This window comes from Somniosus microcephalus, chromosome 14, assembly GCF_052327205.1.
Source record: "Somniosus microcephalus isolate GS21.2 chromosome 14, FLI_Smic_1.0, whole genome shotgun sequence".
Classification (NCBI taxonomy): domain Eukaryota; kingdom Metazoa; phylum Chordata; class Chondrichthyes; order Squaliformes; family Somniosidae; genus Somniosus; species Somniosus microcephalus.
The window spans coordinates 122,164,652-122,191,155 of record NC_141000.1 but is presented as its reverse complement, the minus strand read 5'-3'; the positions used below and the strand labels follow the sequence as shown (position 1 = coordinate 122,191,155).

The 26,504-nt window shown below is 46.6% G+C and overlaps 1 pseudogene; it reads left to right on the top strand.

The window, feature by feature from the left end:
• The window catches only part of LOC147107883 (E3 ubiquitin/ISG15 ligase TRIM25-like), a 66,496-nt pseudogene extending 44,064 nt beyond the window's left edge, over window positions 1-22,432 (top strand).
• Window positions 22,433-26,504: the final 4,072 nt, after the last annotated feature.

Here is a 26,504-nt window from a genome sequence, read left to right as displayed (position 1 = left end):
CCTGTTGTACCCACACTGTCTGTCACTGCCTGTTGTACCCACACTGTCTCTGTCACTGCCTGTTGTACCCACACTGTCTGTGTCACTGCCTGTTGTACCCACACTGCCTATGTCACTGCCTGTTGTACCCACAGTATCTATGTCACTGCCTGTTGTACCCACACCGTCTATTGTTCCTAATCTCCTTTCTCTTCCTTATTTGCAGTGACCGCTGCCATCGAGAACCGTCGCCCAATAGAAACCAGACCCAGGTTCTCTGAATGCTTGATGTCAGCGCAACAGGCGGCAGCAGCCAGTCCACGGGACGGCAATCAGAAAACTAATGCATTGAAAAGGTTATCAAGAGACCCAGAAGGTGCGTCTATAATACTGAATGAAGATCATGCGGGGAAGTGATGATTCTCCTTTAATTACCCTTTGGTTTACTGTGAGATTTCGTCAGTCCCTACACGCAGCCTAGGTGGGTGAGCGAAAAACTACTGTATAGGTGATGAGCCAGTAACGGGAGCAGCAGAGGGTGTGGGGTTAAATGTGGGAGAATTTATGGGTTGAGTTCATGGGGTTGATTTTCAGTGTGCCGTGAGGCGGGCTTTTAGGCGTGCGGGGGGCAAAAATCCCAAATTCGGGGGTCACGACACCATCCCGTCCAAAACCCGCCTCCACGTAAGTTTCAAAGGAGGCGGGTACCTGCCCCGCACTGGGACCCGCCGACCTGAGGCGGGAAGGGATTAGTGCCAATTAACTGCCTGTTAACAGGTAGTTAACAGGCAGTTTTTAGCCTAATCCCTATTTTGAAGGGTGTCGTGTGGGATTCCCGACGGCTCCAAACCACGCCAGGTTAGAGGAGTCGGGCCGTCGGGTTGAAGGACTTGGAGGGGTCGAGATGTCGGTGTTCAGGTGAGTGACGGGTGCATGAGTGCAAAGGGAAGTGTGTTTGGTGTGTCTAAAGTGTGTAAAGAAGTTTAAATTACCTGTACTTACCTTAACAGCCTTTCTTCCTCTAGGCGTCGGGAGTCCATCATTCAGCCGGCACCGAAAGCTGAATGGCCGCGATCTGTCAAAAGTGACAGCCTTCAGCTTCCACTGCCGGCGTGATTTCTAACTGAGTCTGCATAGAAGGACTCAGGTTAGAAGTAAGACTGTCAGTGTTTGACAGCTTCAAACAGCTGTGAAACACTGATATTTCATCTGTCAACACGTCTTAACAGGTGAAATTTCAGTCTGTGATGTCACCTGTTGCCGGGTGGCCCTTAATTGGCCTGCTGAGCCCGCTGGGCAGGCTCAACAATGTCAATCAAGGGAAAATCGTGTGGATTGGCCGCATCTCGATGGAGGCGGGACTAAAACCCGAAAGTTGTAGGCCCGCCTCCTTCCTGATTTCTGAATGAAAATCCAGCCCCATGTATCTGACCCTCCCCAAAGCTCTGAATAGGTCTTCTTTTATATAATGACTAACAAATGCCCATGGCTGGCACAGGTAAATGTGGAGGCAGGAAATTGTGCCAAGCTGAAGGAGCAGCGTAACATATGAACTCTCTGTTTGATGGCTGGCGAAGTGGAGGTGGTGCTGAGTGTTGTTGTAGCAGGTGGCACAGTTCTCTCACTGCGGCCCTTTAAGCTGCTCGAGACATTTAACACTTCCAGCAGCACATGACTTCCATGCCCCTTCACCCCCCTCCCCCACAGTGGATAGGTTACCAATCCCAGGTGGTACTCGCACCCACAGCTCGCCCAATATACGCTCATTGAGCTCACTGCGGAAACTGGACCCGTTCATCGTTAGCCGATTCAGGTGGGTGCTAATTAGCCCCAATTGCTTCAGATCTCAATATCTGGCAAATGTGTAAAATCTGTGTGTTATATTGCAAATTATTACACAGACTACAAGAGTAAACTTTAACAGGACTTTACTATTCGAAGGTCAGGGCGAATCTGCCCAATCACTCATTACACAGCACTTATATACCGGTGTGGTCACCACCGGTATTACAGTATACCGCAGCCAAGATAAAGTAGTGCAACACCTAAAATAGTTCTCTTAAAGGTGGACGGTTACATACAATAGTTCTCTTAAAGGTAGAACGGTTACATACACTACAATCCTCCCTTTTTAGCTTACAACATACTTATTCCCCATTAAACATAACATCATCACATATATCCAACTTCATGTAAAAACAGTTCACAGATGTAGTCTCTGCGGAAAACAGTTCACAGATTCAGTCTCTGCGGAAAACAGTTCACAGATTCAGTCTCTGCGGAAAGCAGTTCACAGATTCAGTCTCTGTGGAGGCGCCTCCTGTGCTTCTTGACTCGGTCTGGACAACGCCTCGGTGGTGTAGCAGTTCCCGGTGGTGTAGTCGGTTCACTTTGCTGGGGTGACTCCTCCAATAGTCCTTCACTGGACTTAACAGCTTGAACTTCCGTCACTTCTGAACCAGCATTGCTGACTTCTAAAAGCTTGAGTACATTGGGAAGTTTTTCTACTTCCAAACTGATTTGGTTCCGTTCGGAGGGACCACGTGCGTGATCTGGTAGGGGTGATAATGGTTCAGATGGGTCATCTTCTTCTGTTTCGTCTTTTCCTTTCCTGCTTCTTGGAGACTCTCTGTGCTCCGCTGCCAGCCGCATGCACAGTTCCTCCTCCTCTTTCTCCTGTTGCCTTAGCAGCGCCACCATCTCCCGGTGTTTCTTAGACTTTTTGTGATTCTTCAGGGTTTTTGCACTTCGGAAGATTTCCCCACAAGCTGGGCAGAACAGGTCATCGTTATATTCGGTGTCGTTCAACAGGACGTGGTAATAATCGGTGTCGTCCTGAGCTAGGCCAGTGAGAGGGTCTTTTATTTCCTCCATGCCCAGCTGGACGTTAGTCAGCTTTTGTTCCAATTCCAGACATCTCTCCTGAAGAGACTTCTTCATGTGTTCAGCTTCCTCCAGCTTTTTCTGGGCTTCCTGCAAGTCTTTTACTAATGACCTCATTCGTGATTTCAATACTTCAACTTCATTCGGAGATTGATTGATCGTATTATTCAATCCCTCTACTGGAGCAGTTGTTGCAGCATTCTGTTGTTCGACATTGACGTGAGTCAGCGTACTTTTGGCATCCAAGGGTTGCTCTGCTGCCATCTTCTCAGTCTGTGTTGCAACCTCAGCTATTTCCATAACTTTTGAGAGCTCCAAACCCCTCTCCTTTGAAGATTTAAGCTCATGTTCAAATTGCAGAGTCTTGTCCCTCAGCATATGAAGGAGTTGGCTGACCGTTAACTCTTCTGACATCATCCGTTTCCCAGTAGCTGCAGGGATGTTTATAACCTTGCCCTGGGGCTCCTTTGCTGTTTCTACTTCGCCATCATCCGCAGCCTCCACCATTGGAATTTCCACAAATGAATCGTCCGGTGATGCTGCACCCAACTTCAGTAGGAGCTCGGAATTCATGGCGACCAAATCAGCCTTTTCTGCCTGCAACCTGCTAACAAGCGCCTTCAGTTGCTGAACATCTTGCTCCACCAGATTGGAGCACGCACCTTCAGAAACCGAATCAGCTTTGATTCGTTTGGCCTCCTCGCGCAGACGGTTTGTGTGCTCCTGCTCCCTTTTCTCCATCAGCTGCTTCTGTTGTCTTTCCAGATTCTCCCTCTCTGTGTCAAAGAACTTTTTCATTGCTTTCATCTCTTGCTCAAGACGGCAACGCAATTGTTCTAATTGCTGTTGTAATTTGAAATGGAGTTGAGTTCGAGCCCGGTGTTCCTCAGAATCGTGCATGTCTGTAAACTGGACAGACTCAGAATTCTCTGTCAAACTATGTTGTTGTTGTTCAGTGGAATTCTGTTCTGAAACTTTGTTCTCCTCTGAAGCATAAGCATTTATGCACTCCTTCGTTTTTCCAACCTTAGTCAGCAAGTCCATTTTAGACTTGTCTTTCGCACCTGGGCTGGTCTTATCGTCATCAGTTTCAGAGTCTGAGCTGATTGTCTTCACCGAGTTCTCACTCGTTATTGCTTTTAGGTAGTGCCATTCCATGTTTATTTCCCTGATCCACTCCCATCCCAGAAGTGGTGGACCTCCCTCAGGTAGTACATATAAGTCCATTCTTTGGTGTTCTTTGCCCTTGTCTCTCACCTTGACTTTTATCTTTCCCATGGGGTATACTTTATGCCCCGTGTATGTCTGCAATACGATCTTGGTATCTCTCAAGGGTATATGTGAGAATAGCCGGTTGTAATCCCTTCGATTTATGACTGATAGGGCTGATCCTGTGTCCAATTCCATTTTTACTTGGACTCCGGCTATTTTTAGCATGACCCAGATAGTTTGTAGGTCAGCTTCCTTACTCCCATTGTGAATTCTCAGACTACCCAGTTCCTGGCCGTTTGGGTCTGAATCTGAATTCTGTTCATCCGAACTCTTCTCAGCCACCTTGTGTACCTTGCTGTACTTTTCCTGCGGTGACTTTTTTTTGTTGCTGGTCTTCTTTCCTGACCGGCATACTTTAGCTATGTGACCAAGCTTGCCACATTTTCTACATTCCTGGTTTTTAAACCAGCATTGGTTCTGGTCGTGTGTTGTCTTCCCACAACGATAACATTTCGTTGTACCCGAAGTCATTTGATCCACGCTGAGTACCGCTGCCTTCAGTTGCATTTCTGCAGTGCCTCTCGCTGCGGCTTCGTGCGATGCTGCAATAAGGACAGCCTTATCAAGTGTAAGATGGTTCTCTTCTAGCAGTCGCTTTTGTGTTCCTTCCTTCGACAACCCGCACACGAACTTGTCTCTCAATGCCTCTGTCAGATTTTCCCCAAACTGACAGTACTTCACTAATCTACGCAGTTCAACCAAGTATTCCGCGTTGCTTTCCTCTTTCCGTTGCGTTCTCGCATAAAATTTGGATCGTTCCGCCAACATCAGCGGTGTGGGGTTCAAATGATCCTTCAGGACAGCAACAATATTAGCGAAAGTCTGATCCGCCGGTTTAGCTGGTGATAGAAGATGCTTCAATAGCCCGTATGTCTTCGCCCCCATTGAGTTTAGTAAGGTTAGAGCTTTATCATCATCTGCTATTTTATTGGCCTCACAATATATCTCGATGCGTTCTACATACGTGGCCCAATCTTCCACCTCGGAATCGAAGTCGTTGATGTTACCATGCTTATGCATCTTCACTATCTTTCTGAGAAACAACAACGAATTTGTTCGTTACTTTTTTTTTCCCAAAAATGGCGGTTTCCCGCGCTTGTTTTCTTCCCCACCCACTTTCAAAATGGCGGTTTCCCGCTCCTGTCTTCTTCCCCGCCTACTGGCGGCTTCCCGCATTTCTTCCCCTGGCGGGAGGGGTAAGCTTTGCTCTCGGGCGACGACCGCTGGCTTTCGGGGTTCGCAGCCTGCGCGCCGGCTTCAGTGCGTTCCTTGTTCCCGTTTCTCGGCAGGGCAACCGGCGCTGGGGACAACCCGTTGGCGGCGAACAGTTCCAGCCGCTGGGCGGAATCTCGCTCGGTCTCCCTCGCTCGGTCCCGTTCCCCCTCGCTCGGGCTCTGTCTCTCCTGCTCGCTCGGCTCTGTCTCTCCCTCAGCGGCTTCCAATCGCGCCTCCCAGCCCTCTCGCAGTCCGGTCCTTTCCTCCCCCGGCTGCAGCTGAGTTCTCCACGGTTTTATTTATTTATTATTTTTTTATTTCTTCCCGCGCCTTACGATCCCGGTCGCAGCGCCTCGCGGCCTCGGTAGCTGCCCGGCCTTTTTCGCCGGTCGCGGTCGAGCTGTCTCACGACGCTGTTGCGTCTCCCAGCCTGCTTGTAGCCCGGTCTCTCACACCGGCTGCGTTCCCGCTTGTAGCCCGGTCTCTCACACCGGCTGCGTTCCCGCTTGTACCGCGGCTTCCGTGCCCTACGCTGCCCCAGTCTCAGCGTCTCTGGCCCCGACTTCTGTCTGGCTCCTTTCCCCCGACCCTGGTCGAGTTCACCGCCCTTATCCTCCGTTTCTTTTTATTTCCCCCCTACCCTCAGTCAACGTGGCCGACTTGCTTCTCGTGGCTGATCGGCTCACTCACCACCGTGACAGAAGGGACGATCACTGCCTGTTGCTGATGGAAGGCCTCGTGTCTGAATTCTTCCTTCTTCCTTGCTCTGCAGACTCGAGTCTTCTCTCAGCAGAACGATGAGGGCGGATGCCTCTTCTCGACGCTCGTTAACTGCTTCGGATGTATCGCTGCCGCAGGGTAAGATCGAACTCGTCGCCACTGTAAAATCTGTGTGTTATATTGCAAATTATTACACAGACTACAAGAGTAAACTTTAACAGGACTTTAACTATTCGAAGGTCAGGGCGAATCTGCCCAATCACTCATTACACAGCACTTATATACCGGTGTGGTTACCACCGGTATTACAGTATACCGCAGCCAAGATAAAGTAGTGCAACACCTAAAATAGTTCTCTTAAAGGTGGACGGTTACATACAATAGTTCTCTTAAAGGTAGAACGGTTACATACAATAGTTCTCTTAAAGGTAGAACGGTTACATACACTACAAAATGTACTTACTCCAGAAAGCAAACACTGCAGGTTGACGCAAAAATAATCGTAAAGGGATGCAGTATGAAATACTTCACTGATGCTTCAATGCTGTTGTTAACTGGTCACATTTGAGATCTATGTCAATACAGGCAAAGCTCTGTAATTTGTTTAACTATCTGGGAGATCTTGTAAACTCATTCTGCAAGACTATTATTCAATTCAATTCAATTCAATTTTTATTTGTCATATATGCAGCAGACGTGTGTACTGCACAATGAAAATGTTGATTTTTACGAGTCCTCCCAACATTGGAATAAATATGGCATAACATAAACCAGGGAGCACTTCTTTAACTGCAGTGATTAGCCCTCAGTGCGGCAATACTTGGTGATACAAGGAGGATTTTGTGAATGCAAAACTGTTCCAGCGGAATAAATCTGAGACTAAATTGGCCTCTTGTTTAGCCCTCTTCATCCCCAGAATGATACCCGGGCTAAAAGGGTTCAATTATGAAGACATGTTGCATGGACTAGGCTTGTATTCCCTTGAATATAGAAGATTAAGGGGCGATCAAATTGAGGTGTTTAATACGATTAAAGGAGTTGAAAGGGTAGATCGAGAGAAACTATTTCCTCTGGTGGGGGGAGTCCAGAACAAGGGGGCAGAACCTTAAAATTAGAGCCAGGCCGTTCAGGGGTGATGTCAGGAAGCATTTCTTCACACAAAGGGTGGTGGAAATCTGGAACTCTCTCTCCCAAAAAGCTGTTGAGGCTGGGGGTCAACTTAAAATTTCAAAACTAAGATTGATAGCTTTTTGTTAGACAAGGGTTATTAAGGGTCACAGAACCAAGGCGAGTAGATGGAGTTAAGATACAGATCAGCCAGGCTGTAATTGAATGGCGGAACAGGCTCGAGGGGCTGAATGGCCTCCTCCTGTTTCTATGCCTCCGAGTGACAATAAAGGCGCTGAAGTGTTGTTGGCAGTATGTTAGGCAGTCATGGAGAGGCTTAATACTTTTATAATTTGTATACTTTTATAATTCACAATACTTTTATAGCTAAGTAGCAGAACTGAATTGATTAACTAGTTCTGATGAAAGGTCATTAACCTGAAACATTAACTCTGTTTCTCTCTCCATAGATGCTGCCTGACCTACTGAGTGTTTCCAGCATTTTCTGTTATTATTTCAGATTCCCAGCACCCGCAGTATTTTGCTTTTGATTAACCAGTTGGTTGGATTTGAACATGAAGAGAAATGTCATTAGCTTCACTGTGGGTGGGTTGAAGCCTCAGATATTTAGAATTCCACATAACAGTGGCTAATAATTAAGTTTGCACAATACGGAATTCTCACCAACTCCTACACGACAAAGGGATTGAATTTTCTAAAATGCTCTTTCTCTGCTAAGTTTTTGATTGGTAAATGCCAATGAATTTCTAGGCCTGGGTTCTGCAGTGTTGCATTTGTCCAGGGGACCCAATGGCCCAGAAATTCAGGTCGGAGGCTTCCCGCAGGTGCAAGCCTCCGACCTGCACTTACCTTGCGCACCGGCCATTTAAATTTTTTTTTTTTTAATTCATTGATGGGATGTGGGCGTCGCTGGCTAGGCCTGCATTTAGTGCCCATCCCTAATTGCCCTTGAGAAGATGGTGGTGAGCCGCCTTCTTGAACCGCTGCAGTCCATATGGTGTAGGTACACCCACAATGCTGTTAGGAAGGGAGTTCCAGGATTTTGGCCCAGCGACAGTGAAGGAACGGCGATACAGGTCCAAGTCAGGATGGTGTGTGGCTTGGAGGGGAACTTGTAGGTGGTGATGTTCCCATGCGTCTGCTGCCCTCGTCCTTCTAAGTGGTAGAGGTCACGGGTTTGGAAGGTGCTGTTGAAGGAGCTTTGGCGAGTTGCTGCAGTGCATCTTGTAGATGGTACACACTGCAGCCACAGTGCGCCGGTGGCGGAGGGAGTGAATGTTGAAGGTGGTGGATGGAGTGCCAATCAAGCGGGCTGCTTTATCCTGAATGGTGTTGAGCTTCTTGAGTGTTGTTGGAGCTGCACTCATCCAGGCAAGTGGAGAGTATTCCATCACACTCCTGACTTGTGCCTTGTAGATGGTGGAAAGGCTTTGGGGAGTCAGGAGGTGAGACACTCGCCGCAGAATTCCCAGCCTCTGGCCTGCTCTTGTAGCCACAGTATTTATATGGCTGGTCCAGTTCAGTTTCTGATCAATGGTAACCCCCAGGATGTTGATGGTGGGGGATTCAGCGATGGTAATGCCATTGAATGTCAAGGGGAGATGGTTAGAGTCTCGCTTGTTGGAGATGGTCATTGCCTGGCACTTGTGTGGTGCGAATGTTACTTGCCATTTGTCAGCCCAAGTCTGAATGTTGTCCAGGTCTTGCTGCATATGGACACGGACTGCGTCAGTATTTGACGAGTCTCGAATGGTGCTGAACAGTGTGCAATCATCAGCGAACATCCCCACTTCTGACCTTATGATGGAGGGAAGTTCATTGATGAAACAGCTGAAGATGGTTGGGCCTAGGACACTGCCCTGAGGAACTCCTGCAGTGATGTCATGTGATTGAGATGAATGACCTCCAACAACCACAGCCAACTTCCTTTGTGCTAGGTATGATTCCAACCAATGGAGAGTTTTCCCCTTGGTTCCCATTGACTTCAGTTTTGCTAGGGCTCCTTGATGCCACACTCGATCAAATGCTGCCTTGATGTCAAGGGCAGTCACTCTCACCTCACCTCTTGAGTTCAGCTCTTTTGTCCATGTTTGGACCAAGACTGTAATGAGGTCAGGAGCTGAGTGGCCCTGGCGGAACCCAAACTGGGCATCAGTTAGCAGGTTATTGCTGAGTAAGTGCCGCTTGATAGCACTGTCGACGACATCTTCCATCACTTTGCTGATGATTGAGAGTAGACTGATGGGACGGTAATTGGCCGGGTCGGATTTGTCCTGCTTTTTGTAGACAGGACATACTTGGGCAATTTTCCACATTGCCGGGTAGATGCCAGTGTTGTAGCTGTACTGGAACAGCTTGGTTAGGGGCGCAGCTAGTTCTGGAGCTGTGGGCCCCCGTGAATTGCGATCCTGGGCCTCCTCCAACTGCCGGCGCGCAGTGCTTGCGTATCCCAGGGGTGCAATTAGTCCGATGCGTCCCCTGGGATCACGTGGGCCATGAAGAGCCAATCGGAGCAGGGAATGCTTCATTCATAAGTTTGACAGGAAGAGCTATCAAACCTATAAATAATATAAGCCCCAAAACATCACCAAAACTTCAAATAAATTTTTTAAAAAATCACATTTTTAAAATAACTATAAATTACATGAAATAACTATTTTAAACAATAATTAAAATTTTTGAAAAAGTTAAATACATTTTCTAACGGGGGCTAAAAATAAACTTACCTTTCTTTAAAGTATTTAAAAATAATAAACCTGTGGAAAAATGTTTTAATTTTAATTAATTCACCACTTACCTTGTTAAAAGCAGGCCTTGCGACTGCTTTTTACATGTCTAACTTCTGGAGACTTACCTTCCCAGAGAAACCTGGAAAAAAAACGTAAGTTCAATGCGCACGCGCTGCCTCTCCGGCGCACGCGTTCCACCTCTTAACCCCTTCTTTCAGGGGAACGGAAGTTCTGGTTTCCCACGCATGCGCAGTGCATACACGAAACCGGCACTTTCGTTGGGCCTACGCGTGAATACCCCGTGCGTACTCACCCGTGGGGACCCGAATTTCTGGGCCAATGTGTTCCCGAGTGCTCCCTGATCTTGCACTTGGCTCTTTGTGTCTAAGCTCTTACTGACCCCCAGTTCATATACCTGACGCAGAGTAACGACAACATGAGGATCCTGGGCTCATAAAGGAGCCACAGTGTTAAATACTCGCACCAAACACATACCAGGGATTGTCAACAGAGATGTCAACCTTTAAGTATTGAAATCTGTGAGCTAGCCTCTCCAAAACTTGCCAGGGGTCGGGAGGCTGCCCGAGGGCCCAGTGGTGTCCAGGGGCAGAGGGCTTGAATGGCCTACTCAGGTAGGGGCCCAATGGGCAAAGCTCTTGACCACTCTTGGATTTTTAGCATTTTTGGAGGCAAGAGAATGGTTTTCCTTGCTTGCAAACCTTAAACCTTGTTTTGAAAATCATTAAATAAAAAGCTCTGCAAAAGTGTTGGAAAAGCAAATCTAGAAGCCATGCACTTGGGAGAATAAGTATTGATTCAATTTAATGACATACCTGAAAACAAATTATATAAACAACCTGGATTGTTCTTTTAAGTTAATAACAAGGTAGATACAGCCAGGCTCGGTGAGAAGAGGCTTTCACTGAACTATAACCGTTTGCTTCGAAATCCATTTGAACTCAACCTGCCCCCCGATGATTTCTCCTTCATTCATTAACCTTCTAAAACTTTTTTTTTCCATCTCCCCTCCACCTTTATGTGAAATTAAAATCAACCCCACTTTCAAATTAAACCAAATAAAATAAAATTGATGACTGAATGTGGAGCATTCGGCCATTATTACCTGGGCCCCAGGTACTGCACGACCTACGCCAACAGCCCACACAATAATGCAAAGTTTAAGGATGCCACTGAAGCTGCAAACAGCGGCATCATCGACTGCTTAAACGCTCACGCTCGATATTATCCCCCCCTCCCCCTACATTGCCAAGTTGGTGCCCTTGTCCGTTTGCTTATCGTTTCCAATAGCAATATGATACGCTCGTGCCATATGCTGATGAGAATCAACGCGTTTACCGATTGGTCGTCAAGTCCCCGTCGTGTGTTTAGAGGCAGAGCACAGTTAAGTGAGACTTGCAAACATAAAGGCCATCTTTGGTTAAGAAACTAGCCCAGACCCGCCCAAAACTATTTTGTTCCCCACGGTAAGACAAATACAAGTCTCACTGGCTGTGAACCCGCCTAACCTGATAACACTGATTGACAAACTCACCAACACTGGTGGAATTGTTTTAAAGGGAGGAAGCAGTAAAACAGGTTTTTTAAAATTTGTTTATGGGATGTGGGCGTCGCTGGCAAGGCCGGCATTTATTGCCCATCCCTAATTGCCCTTGAGAAACATAGAAACATAGAAGATAGGAGCAGGAGTAGGCCATTCGGCCCCTCGAGCCTGTTCCGCCATTTAATGAGATCATGGCTGATCATCCAAATTCAGTACCCTGTCCCTGCTTTCTCCCCATATCCCTTGATCCCTTTAGCCAGAGAATGTGGTGGTGAGCCGCCTTCTTGAACCGCTGCAGTCCATGTGGTGAAGGTAATCCCACAAGGTTGCCTCTTGGCACAGCTCATCTGTTTAATACAAGTACATGGCTGTTTGGATGGCCTCAGCTGTAGAAGTTGGCCTCTTAAAGGTGTAGGAGATGTCGGCCCAATTTCAAGAAGAGTAGGAGAGAGCCCCTCATGTCTTGGCCAACACTTAACCCTCTACCAAAACCACTAAAACAGATCTACCTCATTGCTGTGGGTCCTTGCTGTGTGCATATTAACTGCCGTATCTGCCTATATTCCAACAGTGCCTACACTTCATTGGCCTTGAAGCACTTTGGGTAAGTGTGGGGCTTTGAAATGCATTATAAAATTGCAATTTACCATAATAACAGTGAAGAAATAAAAACAGAAAATGATGGAAATACTCAGCAGGTCAAGCATCATCTGTGAAGAGAGAAACAGAGTTAACGTTTCAGGTCAATGATCTTTCGTCAGTGAAGAAAACCCTGCATGATTCTTCACCGGGGCTTGTTAGAATGCTTTAAGATGATTTAGTTAGTTAAGCTACCCCAGCATCCCTTCGCTTAGGTTTGTATTATTATAGCAATGTGGAAGAAAGGGAAATCTTAATCTTGACTCTATATACAAGAACAACAGACAGTTTGTGAGAAAAAGGCTCATATGCTGATAAAAGAGACTAGTTGCCAGGACAACACATACCACAGTATGTGTTGATTTAGCCTACGCACTTACTGTATTATAAACAAAGCTTGTTTATTTATTTGTTCCTGGGATGTGGGCGTCACTGGCAAGGCCAGCATTTATTGCCCATCCCTAATTGCCCTTGAGAAGGATACTTCAAGCACAAAGGCAAAGGCTGCTTACATAGGATTACATAGGATATACGGCACAGAAACAGGCCATTCGGCCCAACCAGTCCATGCCAGTGTTTATGCTCCACTCGAGCCTCCTCCCGTCTTTCCTCATCTAAATCTATCAGCGTAACCCTCTATTCCCTTCTCCCTCATATGCTTGTCGAGTCTCCCCTTAAATGCATCTATACTATTCGCTTCAACCACTCCCTGTGGTAGCGAGTTCCACATTCTCACCACTCTTTGGGTAAAGAAGTTTCTCCTGAATTCCCTATTGGATTCCTTGGTGACTATTATATATTGATGGCCTCTAGTTTTGCTCTTCCCCACAAGTGGAAACACTCTCTCTGTATCCACTCTATCAAAACCTCTCATAATTTTAAAGACCTCTATTAGGTCACCCCTCAGCCTTATTTTTTCAAGAGAAAAGAGACCCAGCCTGTTCATCCTTTCCTGATATGCATACCCTCGTATTTCTGGTGTCATCCTTGTAAATCTTCTCTGCACCCTCTCCAGTGCCTCTATATGCTTTTTATAAAATGGCGACCAGAACTGTACTCCAAGTGTGGTCTAACCAAGGATCAATACAGGTTTAGCATAACTTCCCTACTTTTTAATTCTATCCCTCTAGAAATAAACCCTAGTGCTTGGTTTGCTTTTTTTATGGCCTTGCTAACCTGTGGCGCAACTTTTAGTGATTTGTGTATTTATACTCTGAGATCCCTTTGTTCCTCTACCCCACCTAGACTCGCACCCTCCAAGTGATAAGTGACCTCCCTATTCTTCCTACAAAAATGTAATACCTCACATTTATCTGCTTGTCCAACATCCAGTACTGGATGAACAGAAATGTCCTCCAACTAAATATTGGGAACACCAAAGCCATTGTCTTCAGTCCCCACCACAAACTCCATTCGCTAGCAACCTACTCCATCCCTCGTCCTAGCAACTGTCTGAGGCTGAACCAGACTGTTCACAACCTTGTGTCGTATTTGACCCCGAGATGAGCTTCTGATTACATATCCGCGCCATCACTAAGACCACCTACTTCCACCTCCATAACATCAGCTGACTCCGCCCCAGCCTCAGCTCATCTGCTGCTGAAACCCTCATCCATGTCTTTGTTACCTCTAGACTTGACCATTCCAATGCACTCCTGGTCAGCCTCCTACGTTCTACCCTCTGTAAACTTGGGTAATCTCTTCTGCCTGTGTCCTAACTCGCACCGTCCCATTTACCCATCACCCCTGTGCTCGCTGACCTGCATTGGCTCCCAGTTAAGCAACGCCTCAATTTTAAAATTCTCATCCTTGTTTTCAAATCCCTTCATGTCCTTAGCCCTCCCTATCTCTGTAATCTCCTCCATCCCGACAACTCTCCAAGATCTCTGCGCTCCTCCAATTCTGGCATCTTGAGCATCCCCGATTTTAATCACTCCACCATTGGTGGACGTGCCTTCAGCTGCCTAGCTCCTAAGCTCTGGAATTCCCTCCCTAAACCTCTCCACCTCTTTACCTCTCTTTCCTCCTTTGAGACGCTCCTTAAAACCTACCCCTACCTCCTAATGGGACAAGTAAAGAAACCTGTCACCTGCCTGAATTTCTCCTTTCTCTTCTGTGTCAAATTTTGATTTATAATGTTCCTGTGAAGCATTTGAGATGTTTTACTACGTTAAAGGTGCTATATAAATACAAGTTGTTGTTGTTGTTGAACGATCAGAAGCTGGGTAAACACCTAAAAATACAGCCTCGGCAAATGGCACCTGCACTTTTGTGTTATGGGCAGATGTAGCTCAAGGTAGACAAATAGTATAAGAATGGGACATGTCTTTTTCATCAGTCGGATAAACATCTCATGGGGAGGCAGAAGCCCACAGCCACACAGGCAGCCTAAAGGGATTACTTTGGGTCTGGGAACCAAGATGTATTATTTTCATGTCATCTTGTCATTTAATAGAACACAGTAGTACAGTTATATAAAATCTAATACAAAAGCAAAATACTGTGGATGCTGGAAATCTGAAATAAAAACAGAAAATGCTGGAAATACTCAGCAGGTCAGGCAGCATCTGTGGAGAGAGAAACAGAGTTAATGGGGTAGATTTTCCTGGAGCCGTCAGGCGGGGTTTCAGGCGTTTGGGGGGGGGAAATCCCAAAATCGGGGGTCCCGACACCATCCCGTCCAAAACCCGCCTCCACGTAAATTTCAGAGGCAGCGGGTACCCGCCCCGCACTGGGACCCGCCGACCCGAGGCGGGAAGGGATTAGTGCCAATTAACTGCCTGTTAACAGGTAGTTAACAGGCAGTTTTTAGCCCAATCCCTATTTTGAGGGGTGTCGTGTGGGATTCCCGACGGCTCCAAACCACGCCAGGTTAGAGCAGGCGGGCCGTCGGGTTGAAGGACTTGGAGGGGTCGCGATGTCGGTGTTCAGGTGAGTGATGGGTGCATGAGTGCAAAGGGAAGTGTGTTTGGTGTGTCTAAAGTGTGTAAAGAAGTTTAAATTACCTGTACTTACCTTTACAGCCTTTCTTCCTCTAGGTTTCGGGAGTCCATCATTCAGCCGGCACTGAAAGCAAAATGGCTGCGATCTGTCAAAAGTGACAGCCTTCAGCTTTCATTGCTGGTGACAGTTCTAACTAAGTCTGCGTAGAAGGACTCAAGTTAGAAGTAAGACTGTCAGTGTTTGACAGCTTCAAACAGCTGTGAAACACTGATATTTCATCTGTCAACACGTCTTGACAGATGAAATTTCAGTCTGTGACGTCACCTGTTGCTGGGTGGCCCTTAATTGGCCTGCTGAGCCCGCTGGGCGGCTCAACAAGGTCAATCAAGGGAAAATTGCGCGGATTGGCCGGACGTCGATGTAGGCGGGACTAAAACCCGAAAGTTGTAGTCCCGCCTCCTTCCCGACAGCTTCAGGAAAATCTACCCCAATGTTTCAGGTCGATGGCAAAGCAAAAGGAGATGGTAATGGGACAAGTAAAGAAACAATTCCATTACCATCTCCTTTTGCTTTGTACTGTCATACCTTTTGTATCTCTCCGGCCTTCCAGCCAATCACAGACCTTCCCTTTTGTTCCTTCCTCCCCTCCCCCCTTTCCCTCCCTCTGTACTTGCTTAAAACCTGTTCCATCTCTAACTTTTTCCAATTCTGACGAAAGGCCATTGACCTGAAACATTAACTTTGTTTCTCTCTCCACAGAAGCTGCCTGAGCTGCTGAGTATTCCTGGCATTTTCTGTTTTTATTTTATATTATATAAAATCTAATACTGTTATTAGTCAATGTAATATAGCTTGTTATTAGAAAAAACATTCATGCGTGAATCATAAGCGGAGTTATTGTCGCCGGACTAACAGCCCTTTGTTGCGATGGTAACCACTAAGGAATCCACTAACAGTGCTCATATTCCAGTCAATGTGTCTTCATTAGATGAAGGTGGCCCTGTAGCTCTTGGTGTTGGGTGATGAGGGAGCTCTGCACCTGCTGGCACCACTTCTGATAATACAGTAGCTGCCTGCCCCTGTTCACCTGGCAGTTCTTGAGTGATGCTTTGAGGAGGTTGGCTGCATTGGAAGACTATGCCACCAACCTGAGAGGCAGCTGGCTCATCTGTCCCTCCTCCTGGCAGGCTGGGCACACCTTCTGGAGGACCAGGGATCTGCGTGAGAACAGGCTTCATAGCACCAGTGAAGAGTGTGAAGTCTGTCATCAAGGTTCTCTCAGGCTAATGCTCCAGCCTATCAATTCTGGCCCTGAGAGGCTCCTGTCAGTGGGAGCCCAAGGTCTCAATTTCCTCAGTCACAGTGTTCCTGAGAGAAACTGTGCTGAGGTTTCCACCCATTGTCCTAGGGGGCGCCCAAAATATTGCCATGAATTGTCACGTGCGCCTGTGATGCGCTGCAAATGTGTGAGCACCAAGTGCATTACTCCTGCAGATTAATAGTTTGCTTCTTGCTAGCTACGTGGGAATAAATGTCATGGCAACCAATGGACAATCATTCTGCTAACTTTATTATATATGGAGAAAGCTGCACACAGTCAATGGTAGAGTTAAGCCAAAGGTTGGGGGTCCCCAGTCCTTCGTCTGGTATACAAGGAGGAAGCCCTGGACCCGGTTGGCAGGCAGACCATAGAGAGAGTGAGAGGCAGGGAAGCTGGAGGCCAGGGCCAGCTACAGCTTTGTTACAACCTTCTGCTGCTCTTCTTCTTTCAAGCTATTGCACCACACACAACCTGTCAGCAAGATGCCTCTTCAAATTCTCATGTATCTCCTTGTACTGAAAGTCATGTGTGATCCATGCTCCTCAGCAACCCATTGTAACCTCTCCATTTGCTCTTCATTAAGAGCCGACACAACAAGAATCAGAGAAGGCACAAGGACTGACAGGCTCCTCCTGCTTGTGTCCTATTTACCGCAGCCTTGCACGCAACATCATGCACCCTTTCTTTGACAAGCGCCAGGAGAGATACATCCACCTGGGGGCATAGACAGTGGTGCAGAATCAGGGTGATGCATCCAAACCTCTGCTGCCCTCCTAACTCACACCAAGTCCCGTTCACCCTTCACCTCTGTGCTCGCTGACCTACATTGGCTCCTGGTCCGGCAACACCACTATTTTAAAGTTCTCATCCTCATGTTCAAATCCCTCCGTGGCCTTTCCCATCCCTATCGCTGTAACCTCCTCCAGCCCTATAAGCCTCCAAGAACTCTGCGTTCCTCTTACTCTGGCCTCATGTGCATCCCCCACTTCGTCCGCTACACCTTTGGGCTACTGTGCCTACAACCGAGAGAAGTTTGGAACTGTGGAGGAGCAGAGAGATTTAGGGGGCCAAGTACAGAAATCACTAAAAGCTAGTGGACAGGAGCAAAAAGACTAATGGAATGTTGGCCTTTATCTCAAGAGTGCTGGGATACAAGGGGTGGAAGATATGGTCCAGTTACATAGAGCTCTGGTTCGAACACCCCATCGGGAGTGACTGGGTTCAGTTCTGGGCACCGCACCTCAGGAAGGATATATTGTCCTTGGAGGGGGTGCAGCGCAGATTCACCAGAATGATACCGGGGCTAAAAGGGTTAAATTATGAGGTTGCCTAGACTAGGCTAGTATTTCCTATACAAGTATAGAAGATTAAGGGGTGATCTAATTGAGGTGTTTAAGATGATTAAAGGATTCGATAGGGTGGATAGAGAGAAACTATTTCCTCGGGTGGGGGGAGTCCAGAACAAGGGGGCAGAACTGTAATGATATCAGCAAATAGCGATGGTATTTGCCTGTTCGATTATGATGCCTTATCAGCATGTTTGCATGTATTGATTGCTTGTGCCTGACCAGCAGAGGGCATGTGACCGAGACAAGCAAGGCAGTTGAGTTTAGTTTCAGTTTCGTTCTAGATGCATCACTAGCATCATGTCTCCTGTAAAGCTGTTATAAAGAGTTGAACAGACTTTAGATTAAAAGACATTCTCTTTCATAAATGTCTCGTCATTGAACCCACAAAGAAATCAATACAAGAACCTTAAAATTAGAGCCAGGCCGTTCAGGGGCGATGTCAGGAAGCACTTCTTCACACAAAGGGTGGTGGAAATCTGGAACTCTCTCCCCCGAAAAGCTGTTGAGGCCGGGGGTCAATTGGAAATTTCAAACTGAATTTGAGAGATTTTTGTTTGGCAAAGGATATTAAGGGTTACGGAACCAAGGCGGGTAAATGGAGTTAAGATACAGATCAGCAATGATCTAAATAAATAGCGGAACAGGCTCGAGGGGCTGAATAACCTACTCCTGTTCCTATGGCCCTAAGCTTTGGAATTCCCTCCCTAAACTTTTCCACCCCTCTCTCCTCCTTTAAGGTGCTCTTTAAAAACTTCCTCTTTGACCCAGCTTTTGGTCACCTGTCCTAATGTCTTCTTCTATGGCTCGGTGTCAGTTTTTCTGATTATGCTTCTGTGAAGCGCCTTGGGATGTTTTACTGTGTTAAAGGTGCTATATAAATGCAAGTTGTTACTGAAGAGGATGCTGGGTCTCTGTGCGATTCTGCCAGATGCTTTCTGTGCTGCCTGACTAATTCCGCCTCCTTGTATTGCTCCTCCTCGTCCTTTTGTCCGCCTCCAAATAACAACAACAACTTGTATTTATATAGCACCTTTAACGTACTAAAACATCCCAAGGCGCTTCACAGGAACGATTATCAAACAAAATTTGATATTGAGCCACATAAGGAGCTATTAGGGCAGATTGGTCAAACAATTAGGTTTTAAGGAGCGTCTTAAAGGAGGGAAGAAAGGTCGAGAAGCGGAGAAGTATAGGGAGAGAATTCCAGAGCTTCAGGCCTTGGCAGCTGTGAGATTATAGCTAATTTCCTTATTAATTAACTCATTTATTTTCTTATTAATACTGACTTTATATAAACACACATATATGTAATCATAATTAGCTCATTAAGCAAAGTAACCAATCATAGCCCATTTGCAGCAAGGGTAGATGGGAAAATTAAGCTTACTTCACTGACTTTAATAAAGAACACAAAGACCTTAACTGCATAGACAATACAGCATTCAAACTGAACTGCATGGTGAGACCTTGGACATAACAAGGCTATGGAAGTATGGAAGTAACAAGGCACAGATGACCTGTTATCTGTACAGCAGTAGAACCAGACAGATAAGGAAGAATGCCTGCGTAGAACTTGTTTTACGCTTTGCTTTTAAAAAATAACTTTGTTACTGTCAACAAGAATGAACCTGGGCAAGGTGAGATGCTATGGAAATAAAGAAGAAGGTTAAGAGTGAGTCAGTGATTGGTTCAGTAAGACTCCATGGGGAAAACTCAGGTTGATTTGCACCTCTCGTTAGCACCCCTGGGGGGTGCTAACGGGGCGCAAATCTCCGAGTGCCGGGTGCGGCGTCGCTAACGCCTCCTGCGAAATTCGATTGGAGGTTAGTGCCGGCGGGAGCCGGTAGTGCCCCGCAGCGCTGTGCCGCCGGCGATGACGTCATCGCCGTGCGCAGCACTCCTCTTGCGCTCCCTGACCTATCACCGGACAATATGTCCGACAGGGGTAGGGGGGCATTTTTGCAGCGGCGGTGGCGCTAGTAAAAGGGCCAGGTGTCAGACGGCCATTTTTTTGGCCGACTGCCAGCACCCGCCCACTTCCCCTTATTTTCTCAGGGTGCCAGCCGCGATCGCTCAGCCTAGCACTCTTCTTGTGCGCCGGGCTGTTTTCACGGCACCCTGCTCCCCGGTGGTCCAGCAGGGCCCCGGTACACGCAGTGCTAGGCCCCTCCCCTTTAATCAGGGGAGGGAGGCCTGCAATGACGCGGCGTTACGTGCTGACACGCGTGGCGCTGTTGCTCGTAGCGCCGCAATCTTCAGTTGTAGCGCCCCCAAGAAGGAGGTGGAGTGCTTCAGTAGCGCTCCACCTCCTCCTTGGGGCACCACTAATGAATTTCCAGCAGAGGGGCGCTAACTTTTTCGGGGCGCCACCCAACTTTTCCCCCCATAGGTTTGAATTGAAAGAAAAGGTATAAAGGGAGATCCAGGAAGGGTTAATTGCAAAAGAGTCAAGAATGGCGGACTCAGGGGATCGTGCCGGAAGGAGCGGGACACCTGGAGGTGAGAAGAGCGGACCCAGAGGACCGTGCCCAAGAGTGCAAACAACTCCTACCGCGGCTTTTACCCAAGGCATAACGGAATAGTATGACTATGCTTTATGCTTTGTTACCGTTGCTTAAGACACCATAAGGGATGTTGATCTTTGCTGGTACTGAATAAAATCAAGAAATAAAGTTTTAATCTCTGCTACCAATTTGAGTCAACGTTGAATCTTTTGGAATAAAAGATCTCACAAAGAGAATATTATAAGCTGAAGGCAGGGCTACCAATTGCGGAGTGATTAAAATCAGGGATACTCAAAGGGACAAAATTGGAGGACCACAAATATCTCAGAGGGTTGTAGAGCTGGAGGAGGTTACAGAGATAGGGAGGGGTGAGGCCATGGAGGGATTTGAAAACAAGGATGAGAATTTTGAAATCGAGGCGTTTCCTTAACCTGGAGCCAATGTAGGTCAGTGAGCCCTGGGTGATGGGTGAACGGGACTTGGTGCGAGTTAGGACACGGGCAGCCGAGTTTTGGATGAGCTCCAGTTTACGGAGGGTAGAAAGCGGGAGGCCAGCCAGGAGTGCGTGAGTACAAATGGAGCGTTTGGGCTCCTTTTGAAGAAAGAAATAAACAGCCTGATAAATGTTGCTATGGGGGTTGGGGGGAGGATTCCTTCTACCTGAAAAATAAACTAATATGAATTTCCCAATTTGTGACAAAGTTTGAATATTTTGAATTGACAATGTTTGTACTGACTGACCAGCAACGGGACACAGACACTAATCAACATGGATTCTGCTTGATGGACGTATATGTAACATGTACAGTATACAGTGTTAAAGGTTTTACGGGGCTCTCACTATCTGAGAAATATTTTCAATCTTACCCTGCCGCTGTCAATCGTTGATCTGATAAACCTGTTCCTTGCCTCTCTAGGGAAATATTCACGGATGACCCTGGATGCTAAGACTGCAAGCAAGCACTTGATTCTGTCTAATGATCGGAGATCAATGATGTACACTTATCAGGAACAGTCCTACCCAAGTAACCCAGAGAGGTTTAAAACCTACTCTCAAATCCTCTGCTCCCAGAGTTTCTTCTCGGGATGCCATTCCTGGGATGTGGAAACTGATGGTAATTGGTGGGGAATAGGGATCGCTTATGGAAGCATACAGAAGATGGGTAGCAACTCTGATCTTCGAAGAAACACAAAATCCTGGTGCTTGCATCTCTGCATTAGTACCCTGTCATAATAACTAGTATACACGACTACCACTGACCCCCTCTATCAGCAGGATCCGAGTTCAGTTGGACTACGATGCAGGGACTGTGTCATTTTTCCATGTCACTGACACACTGACACACTTGCACACGTTTAAAACCATATTTTCTGCGCGAGTGTTTCCAGCGTTTTGCTGTGAGAACAAATCTGGGCTAAAACTGTTAAATTCATTCTGAATTCCTGAGAGTCTTTCATTTAAAAAAAAAATTATTCATTCTTGGTTTCTCGCTGGCAAGGTCGGCATTTATTGTCCATCCTGAGTTTCCCTTGCTAGTCCACTTTAGAGAGTAAACCACATTGGTGAGGTACTGAAATCACATATTGGCCAGACCGGGTAAGACCTTCCCTAAAGGATATTAGTGAACCAGATGGGTTTTTCCCACAATCCAACAGCTTCATGGTCACTTTTACTGATACCAGTTGTTTAATTTCCAGACTTTTTGTTTTCAAACTGAAATTCGGATTCTCAAGTGTCACCGTGAGATTTGAAGTCAAGTTCATATAGATCCATCTCCAAACATCACTGCCTTATCGGAGCTTCTCCCTTTAGACATTTTGTCAGAGCTGTTGGCTTCATTTCGATCACAAAGTTGTTCCAGTTTCCAAAAGTGCCTGTGCTGTCCAAATGAACAGAGGCTGACTTGAGTTGAGAAAGAGCAGCTTGTGAATCTGTGAATGAAATACTCCGGTGAGTGGGTGGCAAATGACCAGGCACTGCAGACAGGGAGCGCGGCGCAGGAATCTGCCAGAATCTGCTCTTTTTCAGTTATCCCTGAGAATGACAGAGAGCACTTTAATGTGTACAGTTTCTATGTTTGAATACAGATGTATGTTCCCAAGAGCTGTACATGTTTATTTTTGCTTTCAAACTTGTCCATTTCTGATTTAATTATCCTTTCTGTCGAATAAAATGAGTATACAATGCAGTGTACAGTGCAGGTTGTGTGTTAATTCAATTTTTGGTGAATATCGTGTCTAATGTCCAATGGTTTCTCACTTCAGGTGCTGCTCCTCCTGAATGTCTTGTGCTATTGCGCTCACTGCATGTGATTTATGAGTTTCTACAAGGGTGTGGTGGCTGGAGAGTCTCCTAGCTGAGCAAGCAGAAGAGATCGGTATCCACTTTACCAAATGACCATCTTCTTGCGAGTCAGTATAACCTCCAGCTGTATCAGCACAAAATCTCGCCTGACTCTCTAGTGCAGTACTGAGGGAGTGCTGCACTGTCGGAGGTGCCGTCTTTTAGATGAGGCGTTAAACCGAGGCCCTGTCTGCCTTCTCAGGTAGACGTAAAAGATCCCATGGCACTATTTCGAAGACGAGCTGAGCAGTTCTCCCTGGTCTCCTGGGCCAATATTTATCCCTCAATCAACATCACTAAAACAGATTATCTGGTTATGATCACATTGCTGTTTGTGGGAGCTTGCTGTGCGCAAATTGGCTGCCGTGTTTCCTACATTACAACAGTGACTACACTTCAAAACAAAATTGGCTATAAAGTGCTTTGGAATGTCCTGAGGTCGTGAAAGGCGCTAGATAAATGCACGTCTACTCGATGTACCAGAAATATCTTTTGCTTGAGTTGCTGATGTGTCCTTAATTGTAGGGGTGCCCATAGAAACCACTTTTGCAGGGTTTATGTTGGCACAGAGCTGCCACTTGCATCACTGTCATTGACCTTTCCCTAAGCCTCTGTAGCATTGTGTCCCTCTATAAACTAATAGAATCCCTCCTGATGGAGGCCGATGATCCATTTTTGACAGACTCTTTACCTGAGTTACCTGGGTGTCTACTGCAATTGCAAATGGTGCAGACTGGATAATTATTTATCTTTGACTTCAATGGAAAGTAAAGTCAGGAGAGATGTATAATGGGTGGCTGAATCTATGTCGCCCATTTTAGACTATCACACCAAGTCAAAATAACAAAAAAATGAATTATCTGGTCATTATCACATTGCTATTTGTGGAAGCTTGCTGTGCGCAAATTGGCTGCCGCATTTCCCACATTACAACAGTGACTCTACTTCATTGGCTGTAAAACGCTTTGAGATGTCCGGTGGTCGTGAATGGTGCTATATAAATGCAATTCTTTCTTTTATTCTTTCAACCTTACCTATTTCAATCCACTCATGGATGCCATGTGTTGTCCATTTCCTTTCCTAAACGCAGTCCTTTACAACTTCCTGCAATAAATTTCATCTGCTAATCATCTGCCCAGGCACATATTTTTGTTTAACTCGTTCTGTAAATTCTGAACTGGCTCTTTTGATCCCACTGCCCCTCCTAGTTTGGTATTGTCTGCAATTAGACAATGTTTGCATTGTGTTTCTGAGTCCACAAGGCAGATTTGCATCTTCATCACCTGGGAGGTGACCTGGCACAGCAGATCGCCGGTCCATTAGAGAACCCACCTGATCTTCATTCCACCGAAATCAGTGGAATGAAGATCAGCTAGGTTCTATAACGGGTGGGCGATTCACTCCACCAGATTACCTCCTGGGGGGGGGTGGTGAAGGTGAAAATCTAGCCACAGGTCATTGATGTAAATTAAAAACAATAGTGGCCCCAACAGGGAGCCCTAGGGCACCCCGCTCAGTGCTTCCCCCCACCCATAACAATTCCTCTAACAATTACCCATTGTTTTCTACGCTTCAGCCAACTTCATATCCATTGCCGAGTTTTATCCTGAATCCCCATAGCTTTTAAGCTTAACTGGTAGTCTTTCATGTGAAACTTTATCAAATTCCTTCTGGAAACTCTTAGTGCACAATGTCGTGGGGTTTACTACTGCCCTTAGGTTGTCACTTTCTCAAATGAATCAAGGATGACGTAGAGTGATTGGTGTAAGGTGTTCTTTAGGCAAGATGGGCTCCTGGGCTGGCAGCTCCTTTCTGAGCTGCTCTTCTCTTCTACTCTATCCATGGTCATCCATTGCCATCTGCTGCCCTTTCTTCCCCCAAACTCCTTTCTTCCATTGCTTAAGAAACCCTGCCTCTGATAGTGAAGGCATTTCAGCCCAAACTACAAGTTCAAACTACAAGTTTAAAGCTCCCCCTGCAGAGTCCACTGCCCGTCCCCCGACCCGGCGTGTCCTTGTTCTCACTGAGCTCCTTCAACTGCCGGAACTCTGCTGAAACGTGACCTCCATCACTGGATTCCTCACGGGCAGGACTTCATTGACTACACGGCTTGACTCAGCGGCTGTGGCTCTGCTGTGCTATTCAGTCACTTCAAGTCTTATGCTGCGGATTTCTTTTGTCAAATTGGTTCAAAGCTGTTGTACTCAGTATGAGAAGATCAAAGTGTTGACGATAGCTGTTCGGCAGGTCAGACAAAACTCGAGGCCCAGCTGTTTTGCGCCTCCCTCTCAAGTCCTCAAATTTGAATCGTTTCCCATTCAATGAAAGGCAACGTTCTTTCTTTGAAGACTCATGTTTATTCTGTGTGGAGAACCGACTGTTAAGTGGCAGTCCTGCTCCTCCAATTAGGTACAAGCATTATAACACGGTGAGTTCAGAAATTTATGTTATGCTGCATTACATTCAGATCTGCTGTCACCACCTCCTTCCTCAAAAAACCCACCCTTGACCTCACTGTCCTTGCAAACTACGCCCCATCTCCAACCTCCCTTTCCTCTCCAAAGTCTTTGAACATGTTGTCGCCTCCCAAATCTGTGCCCATCTTTCCCGCAACTCCACGTTTGAACCCCACCTATCATATTTCCTCCCCTGCCACAGCATTGAAACAGCCTTTATCAAAGCCACAAATTACATCCTATGTGACAGTGACCATGGTAAACTATCCCTCCTCATTCTTCTCGCCCTGTTTGCATCTTTTGACACGGTTGACCACACCATTCTTCTCCAACGCCTCTCCTCCGTCGTCCAGCTGGGTGGGACAGCGCTCGCCTGGCTCTATTCCTTGCTATTCAGTCGTAGCCAGAGAATCATCTACAATGGCTTCTTTTGCCAGCACTGTTACCTCTGTAATCCCCCAAGGACCTATCCTTGGCCCCCTCCTATTTCTCATCTCCATGCTGCCCCTCGGTGGTGGTGAGGTGGTTTGTGTGGTGTTCCCCAAGGGTCAGTTTTGGGTTCAGCTCTTGGCAGTTTTTATAAATGACCTAGTCCCAGGTGCAGGGATCAGCATTATAAAGTCTGCAGATGATACGAAACTTGGCAAAGGAGTAGATCATGATGAGGACAGTTGTAGGCTTCAGGATGACATAGACAGGATGGTGAAATGAGCAGAAGCACGGCAGATGGAGTTCAATGCGGAGAAGTGTGAAGTGATGCACTTTGGGAGGACTAACATGGAAAGGCAGTGTAGTATAAATGGCATCATTTTAATAAGTGTAGATGAGCAGAGAGGCCTTGGTGTCCATATTCACAAATCCTTAAAGGCGACGAGGCAAGTTGATGAGGTGGTTAAAAAAGCAAATGGGTTACTTGGGTTTATAAGTAGAGGAATAGAATATAAAGGCAACGAGATCATGTTAGAACTTTATAAATCACGGGTTAGGCCTCAGCTGGAGTATTGTGGGCAATTCTGGGCCCCACACTTCAGGAAAGTTGTAAAGGTATTAGAAAGGGTGCAGAGGAGGTTTACCAGGATGTTACCAGGGATGAGGGAGTTCCGCTATGTGGAGAGGTCGGAATAGTTAGGACTGTTCTCCTCGGAACAGAGAAGGTTAAGAGGTGACCTAATGGAGGTTTTCAGGATGATGAGAGGCAATGTTCTCTTTAATTTTTTTGGGTGCGCGGCCCATTCAAATTCCCGCGCATGCGCGGTTTTTCCTATTATAAAGCCGGCAAGCGGCCTGCGCCGGAGCTCCAGACAGCGGCGTGGCTGCACAGCTTAACGAGAACATTGATGAGAGGTTTTGATGGAGTAAATAGGGAAAAACTATTCCCTTTGGCGAGTGGGTCAATAACTCGAGGCCATAGATTCCAAATCACTGGAAAAAGATCTAGAGGGAAGATGAGGAGTTTTTTTT